The sequence below is a fragment of the Triticum aestivum genome, chromosome 6D (assembly GCF_018294505.1).
Source record: "Triticum aestivum cultivar Chinese Spring chromosome 6D, IWGSC CS RefSeq v2.1, whole genome shotgun sequence".
Taxonomy (NCBI): domain Eukaryota; kingdom Viridiplantae; phylum Streptophyta; class Magnoliopsida; order Poales; family Poaceae; genus Triticum; species Triticum aestivum.
In genome coordinates, this window is record NC_057811.1 from 361232148 (window position 1) to 361247852 (window position 15705).

Below are 15705 nucleotides of genomic sequence, written 5' to 3' on the forward strand. Positions count from 1 at the left end.
CTTGATAAGTTTTTTCAATGAGTACATACCTTGACAAGATTTTGAAGTAGTTCAAAATGGAACAGTCAAAGAAAGAGTTCTTGCCTATGTTACAAGGTGTGAAATTGAGTAAGACTCAAAGCCCGACCACGGTAGAAGATAGAAAGAGAATGAAAGTCATTTCCTATGCCTCAGCCATAGGTTCTATAAAGTATGCCATGATGTGTACCAGATCTATTGTATACCCTACACTGAGTTTGGCAAGGGAGTACAATAGTGATCTAGGAGTAGATCACTGAACAACGGTCAAAATTATCCTTAGTGGAATACGGATATGTTTCTCGATTATGGAGGTGACAAAAGGTTCGTCGTAAAGGGTTACGTCGATGCAAGTTTTGACACTGATCCAGATGACTCTAAGTATCAATCTGGATACATATTGAAAGTGGGAGCAATTAGCTAAAGTAGATCCGTGCAGAGCATTGTAGACATAGAAATTTTCAAAATACATACGGATCTGAATTTGGCAGACCCGTTGACTAAACTTCTCTCACAAGCAAAACATGATCACACCTTAGTACTCTTTGGGTGTTAATCACATAGCGATGTGAAATAGATTACTGACTCTAGTAAACCCTTTGAGTGTTGGCCACATGGCGATGTGAACTATGGATATTAATCACATAGTGATGTGAACTATTGGTGTTAAATCACATGGCGATGTGAACTAGATTATTGACTCTAGTGCAAGTGGGAGACTGAAGGAAATATGCCCTAGAGGCAATAATAAAGTTGTTATTTATATTTCCTTATATCATGATAAATGTTTATTATTCATGCTAGAATTGTATTAACCGGAAATTTAGTTCATGTGTGAATACATAGACAAACAAAGTGTCACTAGTATGCCTCTACTTGACTAGCTCGTTGAATCAAAGATGGTTAAGTTTCCTAGCCATTGACATGAGTTGTCATTTGATTAACGGGATCACATCATTTTAGAATGATGTGATTGACTTGACCCATTCCGTTAGCTTAGTATTTGATCATTTACTATATTGCTATTGCTTTCTTCATGACTTATACATGTTCCTATGACTATGAGATTACGCAACTCCCGAATACCATAGGAACACTCTGTGTGCTACCAAATGTCACAACGTAACTGGGTGATTATAAAGGTGCTCTACAGGTGTCTCCGATGGTACTTGTTGAGTTGGCATAGATCGAGATTAGGATTTGTCACTCCGATTGTTGGAGAGGTATCTCTGGGCCCTATCGGTAATGCACATCACTATAAGCCTTGCAAGCAATGTGACTAATGATTTAGTTGCGGGATGATGAATGACGGAACTAGTAAAGACTCTTGGCAGTAACGAGATTGAACTAGTTATTGAGATACCGACGATCGAATCTCGGGCAAGTAACATACCGATGACAAAGGGAACAACGTATGTTGTTATGCGGTTTGACCGGTAAAGATCTTCGTAGAGTATGCAGGAGCCAATATGAGCATCCAGGTTCCACTTTTGGTTATTGACCGGAGACGTGTCTCGGTCATGTCTACATAGTTCTCGAACCCGTAGGGTCCGCACGCTTAACGTTCGGTGACGATCGATATTATGAGTTTATGTGTTTTGATGTACAGAAGGTAGTTCGGAGTCCCGGATATGATCACGGACATGACGAGGAGTCTCGAAATGGTCGAGACATAAAGATAGATATATTGGAAGCATATATTTGGACATCGGAATAGTTCCGGGTGAAATCAGGATTTTACCGGAGTACCGGGAGGTTACCGGAACCCCCCGGTAAGTGTATGGGCCTTATTGGGCCATAGTGGAGAGAGAGAGGAGGCCAGGGCAGGCCGCGCGCTCCTCCCCCTCTGGTCCTAATTGGACTAGGAGGGGGGCGGCGCCCCCCCTTTCCTTCCTCCCTCTCTCCCCCTTCCTTCTCTCCTAGTCCAACTAGGGAAGGGGGGGGGGGGAATCCTACTCCCGGTGGGAGTAGGACTCCTCCAGGGCGCGCCATAGAGGGCCGGCCCTCCGCCCTCCTCCACTCCTTTATATAAGGGGAGGGGGGCACCCCATAGACACACAAGTTGATCAATTGATCTTTTAGCCGTGTGCGGTGCCCCCCTCCACCATAATCCACCTTGGTCATATTAAAGCCGTGATTAGGCGAAGCCCTGCGTCGGTAGCAACATCATCACCGTCATCACGCCATCGTGCTGACGAAACTCTCCCGCAAAGCTCTGCTGGATCAGAGTTCGTGGGACGTCATCGAGCTGAACGTGTGCTGAACTCGGAGGTGCCGTGCGTTCGGTACTTGGATCGGTCGGATCATGAAGACGTACGACTACATCATCCGCGTTGTCATAACGCTTCCGCTTTTGGTCTACGAGGGTACGTGGACAACACTCTCCCCTCTCGTTGCTATGCATCACCATGATCTTGCATGTGCGTAGGATATTTTTTGAAATTGCTATGTTCCCCAACATGTCCGGTGCGAATTCCTCGAGAGGGTTAACAAAGCCAAAGCGGCCGATCTCGACAAGGCCTTACAAGAGGCGAGAGGGGCACGATCTGAGTCTAGAGCGGTTCGGGAAGAGATCTGGCAAGCTGGGGAGATAGCGGCCGGTAAGCCTTTCTTATTACAGACTAAATTCGGCGATCCAAAGTATTCCCCGCTTAATCAAATGTGGAGCTCTCCAGACGCATTCTTGGACTTGCCGAAGAGCGCCTCCGATGCGGCACAGTTTTATGAAGCACAAGAAGGGCATGCAACGGAGAAGCTTTTCTGGTCACAATTCGGCACACCAAAGCGCCCGATGTTGCTGAACGAACATATGGCCCAGTGGGCCGAACTCCACAAGATATCCGGTTCTGCCATGAAGGATGTCGTGGTTCGGCTGTGGCCGACTGAGCCAATTCTGAATAGTTATTTTGGTTTGGTGCGGCGACTTGTCGATGCGGTGCCGTGTATCGACGCCGTTAAGCGGTCAACGTGCATTGAAGGTGCACGGATGGCCTTTGCCCACGTCAAGACGTACTGGGCGAAGATGAAGGCCACCGATATTGCAGCGAAAAGTCCACCTAAGGGCAAGGAGCATGACATGCCAGAGCATTATTTCGAGGATGTCTTAGAGGATGCCCGCTTGATAGAGGGTCAGTGTTTGAAACATATGATATTCGAGTGAAATGTATTGGGATTGTAAAAACAATATTATGATATTTTAAGGCTATGCCTAAATTTTTTGGCTCCTCCTGTGCGGCCGTTTTTTGTATAATTTGAAAGTTTTCCAGTCGTCGACTTCAGCCCCCTCGCATAAAATACGGGGGAGTTCGGAAAAGCACTTGATCACTCTTGACCCAACATCTTGGTCCATGAAGGAGGTGTCAATGCGGCAAACTAGGCAATTAGACTATAGTGCTTTAACACTTTCACTTAGCCATATGAGTTCGATGGTGGGTCTACGATATAGCCCCTGGTATGTACGCAGTTATCCGAATACGGTGCGTGACATGGGTGACCTTAAGAACGGCCCTTCGTGTAAAACGGAAAGAATCGCGAAAGATTCTTGTAAGTCAACGAGTGGTTGACCAGCTCTCGCTGCATCATGACAGTCAGTTTTCGGCTTTCTCTACTGAGGTGCTCGTCCGGATAAACCAGGACACAATCGCAGTAGTTCTCCCTTTACTACCGTAGCCGATATAGCAGAACGTAAGGTAGTAAGCACAGGATCCGGGCAACCCAACTATTGACCAAAGACATGATTCAGAGCTGGTGCATCTCGTAACGCCGAAGTGTGCTATAAAGCTATTCGGACTTTGTCGGCAACTCATTTGTTCCCATATCGAGCCCCTGGCAATCTGTGCCAAGGTGCGAGTGTGAAACAACCGGAAAAATGTAGCTCTTTAGAAAAAGTGAATACTGGATACGGATTATGTTCACTGGAACCTGATTGATATGTCAATTGCCATTTTACAAATAATAACGCCGCGACCCAGGCTATTTGACATGCCAGTGGTCTAAGGCTGAGGGGGAAGGCACTTTACAGGCTCGAAATAAAGAGTGCGGTCTACACAAAATTATTTGGACCTCCTGTCGCACGTCTGCATCGCCTTGCCTCGGTGAAAGGATTCCTTAACAGGAATAACCTTTGGGTGAGTGTATGAAGCCGAACTCCGAAAGAGTCCGTGAGATGACCAGTGTTTGAGCCACCTGTGATAAGATATAAGAAACGGTTAGAAAAGAAAAGGATCAAATGGGAATGCTTGCAGGTTTGTCCGTATTGTGTGGTCGCTGAGTTATGCGGCTTGATGAGGCCGCTTTGTACTTCGACCGTAATATCCGTAGTATGGTCTTCTGAACGGAGGGAGTGTTCCGTATTTCCATTTACTGTTATGACGCCACGTGGACCGGGCATATTAAGTTTTGCACGGGCGTAGAGCGGGACCGCATTAAAACGAGCAAAAGCGGTATGCCCCAGAAGTGCATGGTAGCTACTGTGGAACAGGGCAATATCAAAGGTCAAGCCCTCGCTTTGGAAGTTGTTCGGCGAACCGAAAACGACTTCCAGTGTGATGGAGCCCGTGCAGCGAGCTTCTACGCCAGGTATTGCTCCCTTGAGGATAGTTGTGGTGGGCTTGATTCTTGAAGGATCAATGCCCATTTTGCGGACAGTGTCTTGGTAGTGTAGATTAAGGCGACTGCCACCGTCCATAAGGAGTTTCGTGAGATGGAACCCATTGATAATTGGATCGATGATCAGAGCTGCCAAACCTTCGGGACGAATATGACTAAATTTTGGGGGGACCAGCCCCATGGTCTATGCGTCCTGTGGTGCGCACCTACGCTCCTCTATAGGGGTGTGAGTCACGTATACCATGTTTACGGTTTTCACTTTGGGGGAAATTGCTTTTGAACCCCGGTATTCGGCGGGCGAGTCTCTTCGTCATCGCTGTCGCTGGGCGGCCTCTTCCCCGTGTGTTCGGCATTAAGCTTGCCGGCTTGTTTGAAGACCCAGCAGCTTCTGTTAGTGTGAGTAGTTGGTTTATCGGGGGTGCCATGAATCTGGCAGGGCCGATCCAGTATCTTGTCTAGATTGGATGGTCCGTCTCTATTTGCCTTGAATGGCTTTTTCCGTTGCCCTGGTTTAGAGCCGCTAAACCCGGCGTTAACCGCCGTGTCTTGCGTTATTTCGTTATTATTGTGACGCTTGTGTTTATTGCGTCGTGGCTTGCCGTTGCCATCTCGAACTTCGGAAGTGCCTAGATCGCTGGCGCTGTTGCTTCTATGAGCGAGCCAGCTGTCTTCTCCCGCGCAAAAGCGGGTCATTAGAGCGGTAAGGGCTGCCATGGATTTTGGTTTTTTTGACCGAGGTGGCGGGCGAGCCAGTCATCCCGGATGCTATGTTTGAAGGCCGCGAGGGCTTCGGCATCTGGACAATCGACAGTTTGGTTCTTTTTAATTAAGAACCTAGTCCAGAGCTTCCTGGCTGACTCTCCGGGCTGCTGGATGATGTGACTTAAGTCATCGACATCTGGCGGCCGGACATATGTGCCTTGGAAGTTATCGTGAAAGGCGTCTTCCAGGTCTTCCCAGCTGCCAACAGAGTTCTCGGGAAGGCTGTTTAGCCAATGCCGCGCTGGTCCCTTTAGTTTTAGTGGGAGGTATTTGATGGCGTGGAGATCATCACCGCGGGCCATGTGGATATGGAGAAGGAAGTCCTCAATCCATACCGCGGGATCTGTTGTTCCATCGTATGATTCGATGTTCATGGGTTTAAACCCTTCTGGCAATTCGTGCTCCATTACTTCGTCCGTGAAGCAAAGGGGGTGTGCGGCGCCTCTGTGTCGGGCCATGTCACGACGGAGCTCCGATGGAGTCCGTCTGCGGTTCTCGGCCCTGGCATGAGTATGATTGTTGTGTCCGGCTAGGTAGCCGTTGTCACGTGTCGGGGTACGTCCCCGTGATCCATAGATTGATCTGTTCTGACCTGCTCTACTGTCCAAGTCCTGCCGTAGGTCATATGCATGTCCCCGATGTCGGGGGTTGGGTGCGACATATGCCAAAGGATGGCTTATCATGGTGGGAGCGAGTAGAACGTCGCCGGTGCCCGGAAGCGGGATGAGGCGTAGACACGAACGTCGGCGTACTTTACCCAGGTTCGGGGCTCTCCTAGGAGATAACACCCCTAGTCCTGCTCTGCGGGGTCTCCGCATGATCACTAAGGCACTAGTGAGTACAATGGTGCTCCTCGAGCTGTATGCTAGAGGTAGGAGAAAGCAGGGCTAGCTCTCCCCTCTCTCTATGTATGAGTCTAATTCTAACAGGTTGGGAACCCTTTGCATGGGTGCCCTGGGGGGTTTATATAGGCCTACCCCCAGGGGTACAATGGTAATCTGGCCGGGTGTAGGACCCGGCTGTCAGTGTCTCTGGTCGCCGGCTTCTCCGCCGGCTGCTGGGGCCCGCCGCCTGGTGGGCCCCGCCGACTGGTCTGGTACGGAGCCGACAGGCCGCCTCCGCCGCTTGCGGGTCTGGTCGGCGGCTGGTTACTGTAGCCGCAATGCTAATGACGCATGCTTGGTCGGGGAGGGGCGTGGCTACAGTCCCGCCGTCTGGTGGGAGATCACTGTAGCCACACCGTGTCTCGTCTGGTTAATGGCGCACGGACCTCGAGGGGGAGCAGGCCGCATGCTAGAGGCCGGCCTCCCTTGGGTCCGACTGGTCAGGTTATGCCGCCTTCTGGGCTCTCGCTGCCTGGTGGGGCCCGCCGCCTACAGGCCGTATCGACAGGCCGTCGTGGGAACAGGGCTCCGCCTGACAAGGGCGACGTCAAGGATGGAGTGGCAACAGTGCCGCGCCGTGCGGAGATCTCCGCCTGTACGGGGTACTGTGGCCACGCCAAGCCCTGGATATGGGGGTGATGGGCCACACTGTAGCCACATCCCGTCTTGTCTTCTTAATGAGGGGCGCAGACTCTGAGGGCGTCGTGGGCCGCCTGCTAGGAGCCGGCCTCTCTGGAGGCCGCCTGCTAGGAGTCGGCCCGTCTTGGTGCCGTCTTCTGGTGCTTGGCCGTCTTCCGGTAGCCGGCTGCTTGAGCCAGCCGGCCACAAGAAGGCGGCGCTTCATTCTGGATGCTTGAGGGACGTAGCTGGCCCAAATGTCTTGAAATGCCCAGGGACTCGGGTTAGGCTACCCGTGGCCCATTACTCCGACAGTAGTCCCCGAAGCTGGTGAGGTGTCGCGGCTGATAAGTCGAGAAGCCTCAGCAGTTTCCTTGTCCAAGTGTTCTTGCTAAATGCTTGGTCCGCCTCCTGGCGTGCCTCCTGCTGGGAGTCGGCCATGACTAGGCGGGCTCGTCTGATAATTTCGAAACGTCACAGCGGGAACCAGGTGGCGTGCTTGCTAAGCCTCTAGGCCCGCCGCCCGCTGCGAGCACGCCACACGGCGTCAGCCAGCTAGGCCAGCCTGCCAGCCCACGCGTGCAATGGGACGCAACAGCAGGCTGGGCCCACCACTACCGGGCCTCGGCGCGTGAGCGGATCCGCTGCGGCCGAGGCTGACGGTTGCGATTCCGTGTGGAGTTACTGCGCGCAGTAAGTCACGCAATAATCGCGGGGTCGTGGGTGCAGTTAATCCCACGATCCCATGCCCCGCCCCCTCGGCTTCGCAGCCCAGGGGCTATAAGTAGGGGGAGGAGGGGGAGCGGCGGAGCACGCGCGCCCTCCTCTCCCTTCGCCATTTTTGCTCTCTTCTTCCTCTTGCTGCCGCCGCACCTCCACGCTCTGCCGAGGCGCTGCCGCAACTTGTCATCGTCGACCCTCTCCGTCCCGGAGCTTCTCAGCCCCGCCGTAGCCCTTGCCTCTGCCGCCGCGCCACTTCTCCATCGGGCTCGGCATCCATGGCGCGCGAGCGGGGAGGGGACTGGGACGGCTCGGTCGTGAATGACGACCACCTTGCCTTCCTTCGCGCCACGCGGCGGCTGCCCGGCCCGGGCTTCGTCAAGTGCGCGTGGCACCGGAGACGGAGATCTCGCCGGCGCCGAAGGGAGGCGAGCGGGTCATCTTCCGCTCGCACTTCCTCCGCGGCTTCGGCCTGCCGGCGAGTGGGTTCTTCCGCTCCTTCCTCGACTTCTACCATCTTCAGCCGCATCATCTGACGCCCAACACCGTGACGCTGCTGTCCGCCTTCGTCATGATGTGCGAGGGCTACCTCGGCATCCTCCCCACCATCGAGTTGTGGGGAGCGTTCTTCTACACCAAACAGGGCACCTCCTCTAGGGAGAAGGCGGCCCAGTGCGGCGCCTTCGTCGCGGTGTGCTGTCCGTCTCCGAAGAATGCCTTCCCCGCCATCAAGCTGTCACACTCGATCAAACTGTGGCAGAAATCATACTTTTACGCGGAGAACGTCGACCCGGCCATCGACTTCCTCAACCTGCCGCCCTAAGAAGCTGGCCCTCCGGTCGAACCTCGGGCCAACTGGGGCTACAAGCCGAAGCCCATGTCGGCCGACTCCGCCGCCGCCGTCAACCGGCTCCGGGTGTTGATTGAGGCGGAAGGCCTCAAGGCGTCCGACCTGCTGGTCGCCTTCATCGAGCGCCGGATTCTCCCACTCCAAGGCCAGCCTCATCTGATCTTTCGGATGAGCGGGCACCGTGACCCGAGCTGGCTGTGCACGAGGGACATGTCGACTGTCGAGGTGGCCCGAATGGTGAACGAGATCTCTGACCTCAAGCTGTCGAAGGGGTCTTGGCAGTTCGGCAAGCGGCCATACTCCCGTGCCAACCCGCCGCCTGCTGTAAGCTCTCCAACTCTTTCTTTTTAGTACTTGTCTTGGTCTTGATCTTGGTCTTGAATAGTCGGTCCTTCGAACACAAATCTATATGTCTCCGGCGACGGCCGCCGTCGTGGGGCCGGGCAGAAAGTACCCGCCGGACTGGGAGGTGAGCGACGTGGACGACCCCGACTTGGGGGCGGCCGCCTTGGAGAATGACGCCATAGGTGGCGGCGACGGAGCGGGCGGCTCCGAAGACGGAGGCGGCCTCGAGACCTGGCGTGACGATGATGAAGAAGAGGATGAGCCGCGCCCTGCACGAGGCGCCGGCAAGGCGGACGCGGGCCCCTCCGTCGAGCCGGCTGCTCGAGGCGGCACGCGCAAGCGCAAACAAGGCGCCGTCTTGTTCGGTAGTGCGCCGAAGAAGACCAAGAACCCGACCGCCGCGACTAGGCGGAAGGAGGCCGCTGCGAAGGCGGCCAAGTTCCCGAAACTTCCGAAGGCGCCTCCTATGGTGTCGGCGTAAGTAACTTTTCCTTGTTTTTTCCTTCTTTGTTGATTCTATCTGAGCTTCCCCGCTTTATTTTTCTTGACTTAGCTAGGGCCCCGCTCTCTCTTGAGAAGTCGGCCGCCGCCTCCGTTATTGGGTCGGCGGAGACCTCCACCACCACCCGGCGAATCGACCCTGCAGCCGACCTCCAGGAGGCGCAGGAACGAAACGCACGGGAGGTGCGTGAGGAGCAGGAAGCCACCCGTAGGGAGAAGGCGGAGGTAGACAAGGCGGAGGCCACCGCGCTGAAGAAGTTGGCGGAGGCCGAAGCCGATGTCACGACGAAGAAGTTGGCTGAAGAGGCCGCGCGCCGTTAGGTGCCGTTATTCGTCATTCCCCTGAACTCCGCACCGCCACCACCAGAGTTCACGGTGCCGATTGGGGGAGCCGGCAATGACCATCCGACCATGGAGAGGGAAGGCGGCGATGTCGCCATGCCAGAGGCGGACGCGCCTCCACCACAGCCGTCTGGAGGAGCGCAGGACCACCAGCCGGCTGGCCTGCCGGTGCAGTGAGCCGGAGGCGAGATGGCAACGGGCCCGACTCCTGAGGCCCACACATCATCACGCCGTCGAGGCGCGAAAGCGGCCTCGGCGCCACGACCGCTGGAAGCCGGCGCCGCGAGCTCATCAGTCCCAGATGCCGAAGTGACCAGCGCCACGCCCGCTGACTAGGTGCGGGGAGGCGGGACGGGAGCCTTAATCAAGGCGGTCCTAGACGTCCAGGCCAAGCTCCGAGCTGAGGCCGACGCTCTCAAGCATTGCAACAAGGCGTTCTTGGATTCGCGAGCGGCGATTCGGGTATGTTTCTTACTTCTCCGTCTTTGATTCTTGTACTTCTCTATGGGGGCGCGCCAGCGTACCCACTGGGTGTAGCCCCCGAGTTTCGGGCCGGCTGCTAAGCAGGCGGCTCGAAACTTTAATTTGCAAGCTCCGAGTGCTAACTTCGTCTGATATCCTCGTTGTAGGATTATCATAACCTTTGCGCGGCCACCTTCAACTGCAATGCCCGGGAGCTGGACCAATGGACCGCCGACTTGTCGGAAAGCCAGAGTAAGTCTTCATTTTCTTTCTCTGCGGGGGCGCGCTGGCGCACCCGCGGGCTATAGTCCCCGAGATTTGGGCCGACTGCTGAGCAGTCGGGCCGGATCTCCCCGGCAACTGCACTTCTTCTTTGTTGATTGTTGACATCTTTTTCTTCCTCTACTTTTGCAGAGGCCAACGCCGTCCTACAGCAGCAGCTGGGTGAAGCCAACACCGCGTTGCGTGCCAAGGGGGCAGAGTGCAGCAAGCAGGCCCAGGAGCGTGACCGGCTGGCCACGCAACTGGCGGAGCTGGCGGAACTTCTCCAGAAGGCCCAGAAGGAGGCGGAGGTGAAAGAGTCCAATCTCCTCACCGAGTTTGAGACCGAACGCTCCGCCTGGGCCGACAAGGAGGCGTTGCTGACTGCCGGCTTCGGCAGGATTGAAGATATGGTTGACGGTAAGCTTTCTTGTTTTTTCTTTCTTTGAGCTGCCGGCTTCTGATCGGGCCGGCTTCTAGCTTCTGACTTCTGGCTTCTTTGTTTTCTGCCCGAGCAGTCTTCTTTCCTGGCCACTCTGGCACAGCCAACCAGGCCATTGAGGCTTATCGTGAAGAGCGGAGGGCGGAAGGTGCGCAGATCGCCGCCAACTCCCCCCGGACCCTTAGTGAACAACTTCTCAGCATCCGGGCCCGCCTTCGGCCGGCTCATCGGATGCTGCGCCGTCTTCAGTGTGTCGGGGCCCAAGCGATCTCCGCCCTGTGGCCAGACATGCCGGCTCCGCGCACTCCCAGTTGGACTGCCGACTGGCTGGAGGTGGCGTCCGGCCGTCTGGAGGCTTGGAAGGGTTCCTCGGCCTGGGCTGGAGCGCGCCAGGCCTTGGCGTTCGTCAAGGCGTGGTACCCTGGGCTAAATCTAGCCCAGTTGACCATGTTTCGGCAGGAGGCCCAAGAAGAGCTGGTGGCGGTGGAGCGTGACCTTGTCAAACGGGCGGCGGCGATCGCCGAGTACACCAACATCAGCATCTTCATCCCCGAGCTGGCTGAGAATGGTGCCGAGGCGCCACCGGAGTGGTTTGGGCTGAATCCGGAGGACAACGAGGACTCGGCCGAGGTGATCGACTCCAGCGACGAGGGAGAAGGCGAGGAGGACGAGGAAAGCGGAGAAGATGCGCCAGAGGTCGGAGCGGACGGCCAGCCTCAGCTTGACCATGCCTCGAACAACGAGCTGCGCTCAAGCGCGCCGACTGCTGCTGGAGGCGACCAAGCGGAGACTGACCAGCCGTCCACTCCAACAACCGGCACCACCGACTCCGCCATCCAGCCGGACCCCTCTGCTGCTCCCTAGTCCGTCGACTTTTATTTTTCCTGCTTATCAGTCTCGACAACTTTGTTAAACTTGCACAATTCCACCCGCGGGGTGTATTTCAAACTCTGTTGAATGCTGGCCAATGGGCCTTTTGATATGTAAATATTCTTCCGCATAATCTATGCTTTCGCCGAGTTCTGACTTTCCTTGCTTTCTGCTCCTTGGCTTTTTTCCTTTGCCGCCCTCTCTTAGCTGGCATCTTGCCAGCCAGACAGCCGCTCTGCGGACTGTGGCTGCGTCAAGTACTTAGCTACTTTTGGGAGGGCAAGTACTTAGCCGACTAGAGCGCTAGCAAGTTAAGTAGAAGCCGACCGGTCGGCGAGGCGGGAAGCCGGCTTGAGCTATGTACATGCTTTGGGTCCCTAGCCATTTTTCATGTGGACACACTTTCTCTGCCTTTGACTCCTTCCCACCGGGCAGTCGCTCTGCGAGCCGCGACTTCTGGCAGGAGAAGGTTTAGGTGCCAACACACTACTTGTCCGACTGCTGGAAGCACCACATAGCACAAGGCGGCGAGCCCCTGGGCCGACTGGTCGAACCCGGTGCCAGGCGGAATAATGAAATAACACATTCATAGGCATAATACTTATCATATAGATAAAAGAGGGTAGTCCTCGAGCTCTTGTCGGGGGACCCGGAGTCTTCGTACTTAATACAAAAGGTAGCGTGGTACATACTGCGTCAAATGTAAAATCTTCGAAGGAGATTTGCATTCCATGGCCGCTCTGTCTCCTTGCCGGAGTTGTCTCTTTTGCGTGCTCTGGGCTTCTGAGCATCGATCAAGTAGTAGGAGTCATTGCCCAAAACTTTGCTGATGATGAAGGGGCCTTCCCAAGGTGCCGAGAGCTTGTGCTGGCCGGCTGTTCGCTGGATCAGCCGGAGCACAAGGTCTCCCTCTTGGAAGGATCTTGGCTTGACCTTCCGGTTGTAGTATCGGCGTAGACTCTGCTGGTAGATGGTGGATCGGCTGAGTGCCAACAGCCGGCCTTCTTCCAGCAGATTGATGCCGTCTTCTCGTGCTTCTTTTGCCTCCTCTTCGGTGTACATGGTGACTCGAGGGGAGTCGAATTCTATGTCCGTCGGGATGACGGCTTCGGCACCGTAGACGAGGAAGAAAAGCGTGAAGCCGGTTGACTTGTTCGGAGTTGTGCGCGGGCTCTAGAGGACGGCCGGCAGCTCATCGAGCCAACAGCTGGCCGAACGCTCTAGAGGCTCGACTAGTCGGGGCTTGATGCCGGACAAAATGAGGCCGTTTGCTCGCTCCACTTGGCCGTTTGACTGCGGATGGGCAACAGACGCTAAGTCCAGTCGGATGCCCTGCGTCGCACAAAAACGGGCCAAGGCGCCTTTGGCAAAGTTTGTGCCGTTGTCGGTGATGATACTGTGAGGTATGTCATAACGAATGGTGATGTCTGCAATGAAAGTCACAGCAGTCGGACCGTTCAACTTCTTGATTGGCTTTGCTTCTATCCACTTGGTGAATTTGTCCACGGCGACAAGCAAATGAGTCATGCCGCCGCGTGCTGTCTTGAATGGTCCCACCATGTCCAGCTCCCAGACGGCAAATGGCTAGGCAATGGGGATATTCTTGAGTGCAGAAGCCGGCAAATGTGGCTTGGAGCGGAACTTCTGGCACCCTTTACATTTCTGGACCAAATCTTTGGCATCTTGCGATCGGCCAGAAAAAACCATGGCGGAAAGCTTTGGCAACAAGTGATCTTGAAGCCGCGTGGTGACCACACTCGCCTTGGTGGATATCTTTGAGGATTGCTTGGCCTTTCTCCGGCTCCACGCAGCGCTGGTACACACCAGTGACACTGCGCCTCACAAGTTCTCTGTTGACAATGGTGTATGCTGCTGCCCGACGTTGCACTTGTTGGGCCGAGATCTCATCAGTCGGCAGCTCTTTGTTTACCAGAAAGTTGAGGATGGGCTGCGCCCATGAAGGTGCTGCTATTTCTTCGACCGCCAGAACTGCAATTTGCACGAGGGCGGTTGGGCTGGGAGGCGGGGGGTTGGAGTCGGCTGCCGCTTGCTGAGTCGATGAAGTCCCCGGGCCGGGTGCGACTGCTGCAGTCCCCGAGCCGCCTGCCGAAGTCCCCACGCCGGCTGCCGGGGTCCTCAAGTCGGATCCGACTGCTTCAGGAGGAGCCGGCACGAAGATGGAGTCTGATTCTGGCGACGGCTTGACAGACGGTTTGAGGAGGCGTTGCAGGGCGACGCCGGCTGGTATTGCTTGCCGGGTAGAGCCAATCTGTGCCAAAGCATCGGCTTGCTCGTTGTCGTTTCGTGGCACATGGAGGAACTCGCACCCTTCAAAGTATCGACTGAGTTGTTGGACGAGGAAGCGGTAGCTTGCCATATTAGCATCCTTGGCGTCCCAGTTGCCTGACGATTGCTGGACCACCAGGTTGGAATCACCATGGCACAGGATCCAGCGAATGCCGAGTTCCTTGGCAAGCCAGAGCCCGTGTATGAGTGCTTCGTATTCGGCTACGTTGTTGGAGGCGGAAAAGTGAATTTGCAGCACATATCTGAGCTTGTCGCCTTTGGGAGAGGTGAGAACGATGCCGGCTCCCAAACCAGTGCGCATCTTGGAACCATCAAAGTGCATTCGCCAATGGGTGGAGTCCGGCGCTGGCGGCAGATACTGGGTCTTGGCCCAGTCAACGAGGAAGTCGGCCAGTGCTTGAGACTTGATGGTGGTGCGAGGTTGATAGTAGATGGTGTAGGGGGCCAAATCTATGGCCCATTTGGCCACTCGGCCCGAGGCATCTCTACTTCCGATGATCTCGGCTAGTGGGGCAGTGCAGACGACAGTGATTGGGTGCTCTTGAAAGTATGGCTTCAACTTCTTGGCGGCAAAATGCATGCCGTAGCACATCTTCTGATAGTGGGGGTAGTTCTGCTTGGAGGCAGAAAATACCTCACTCAGGTAATACACCGGCCTATGGACTGGTAGTGCTTTGCCTTCTTCCTTGCGCTCCACAACCATGACTGTGCTGACCACCCGGCTGGTGGCGGCAATGTAGAGAAGCATGGAGGACAGGCGGAGTGGTCAACATCTTCTTGAGCTGGAGAAAAGCTTCGTCCGCCTTATCATTCCACTCGAAAAAGTGGGCTTCTTCATGAGCTGGTACAGGGGAAGAGCCTTCTCGCCCAGCGGACTGATGAAACGGCTAATGGATGCCAAGCAGTCGGTGAATTTTTGCACGTCCAACAGTTGGGTGGGCACCTCCATCCTCTCGATGGCCTTGATCTTCACAGGGTTGCACTCTATGCCGCGCTCTGAGACCAGGAAGCCAAGAAGCTGGCCGACTGGTACTCCAAAGACGCATTTCTCTGGGTTGAGCTTGATTTGAAATCGGCACAAGTTTTCAAAGGTTTCCTTGAGGTCTTCTAGCAGCGTGCCACGCTTCTCCGTCTTCACCACAACGTCGTCCACGTAGACATGGGCGTTTCTGTCGAGTTGCTTGAGGAGACACTTCTGCATGCAACGCTGAAACGTGGCGCCGACATTCCTCAAGCCGAACGTCATGGTCAGGTAGCAGAAGGCTCCGAATGGTGTGATGAAGGCGGTCTTCAGCCTGTCGGCCGGGTTCAGCTTGATCTGATGATACCCTGAGTATGCATCCAGAAAACTCAACAGCTCGCATCCGGCTGTGGAGTCTATCACTTGGTCAATTCTTGGCAAAGCAAAGGGATCTTTGGGGCAAGCTTTGTTGAGGCTGGTATAGTTGATACACATGCGCCACTGCTTATTCTTCTTCAGCACAAGGACTAGGTTGGCTAACCATTCTGGGAAGAACACTTCCATAATGAAGCTGGCTACTAGAAGCCGGGCTATCTCTTCTCCAACGACTCTTCTCTTCTCTTCTGACAGGCGGCGCAAGGGCTGCCTGACTGGCTTGGCATCAGGTCGGACATGTAGCTTGTGCTCGGCGTAATCCGTCGGAACACCCGGCATGTCCTTGGGAGACCATGCAAAGATGTCCTGATTCTCACGG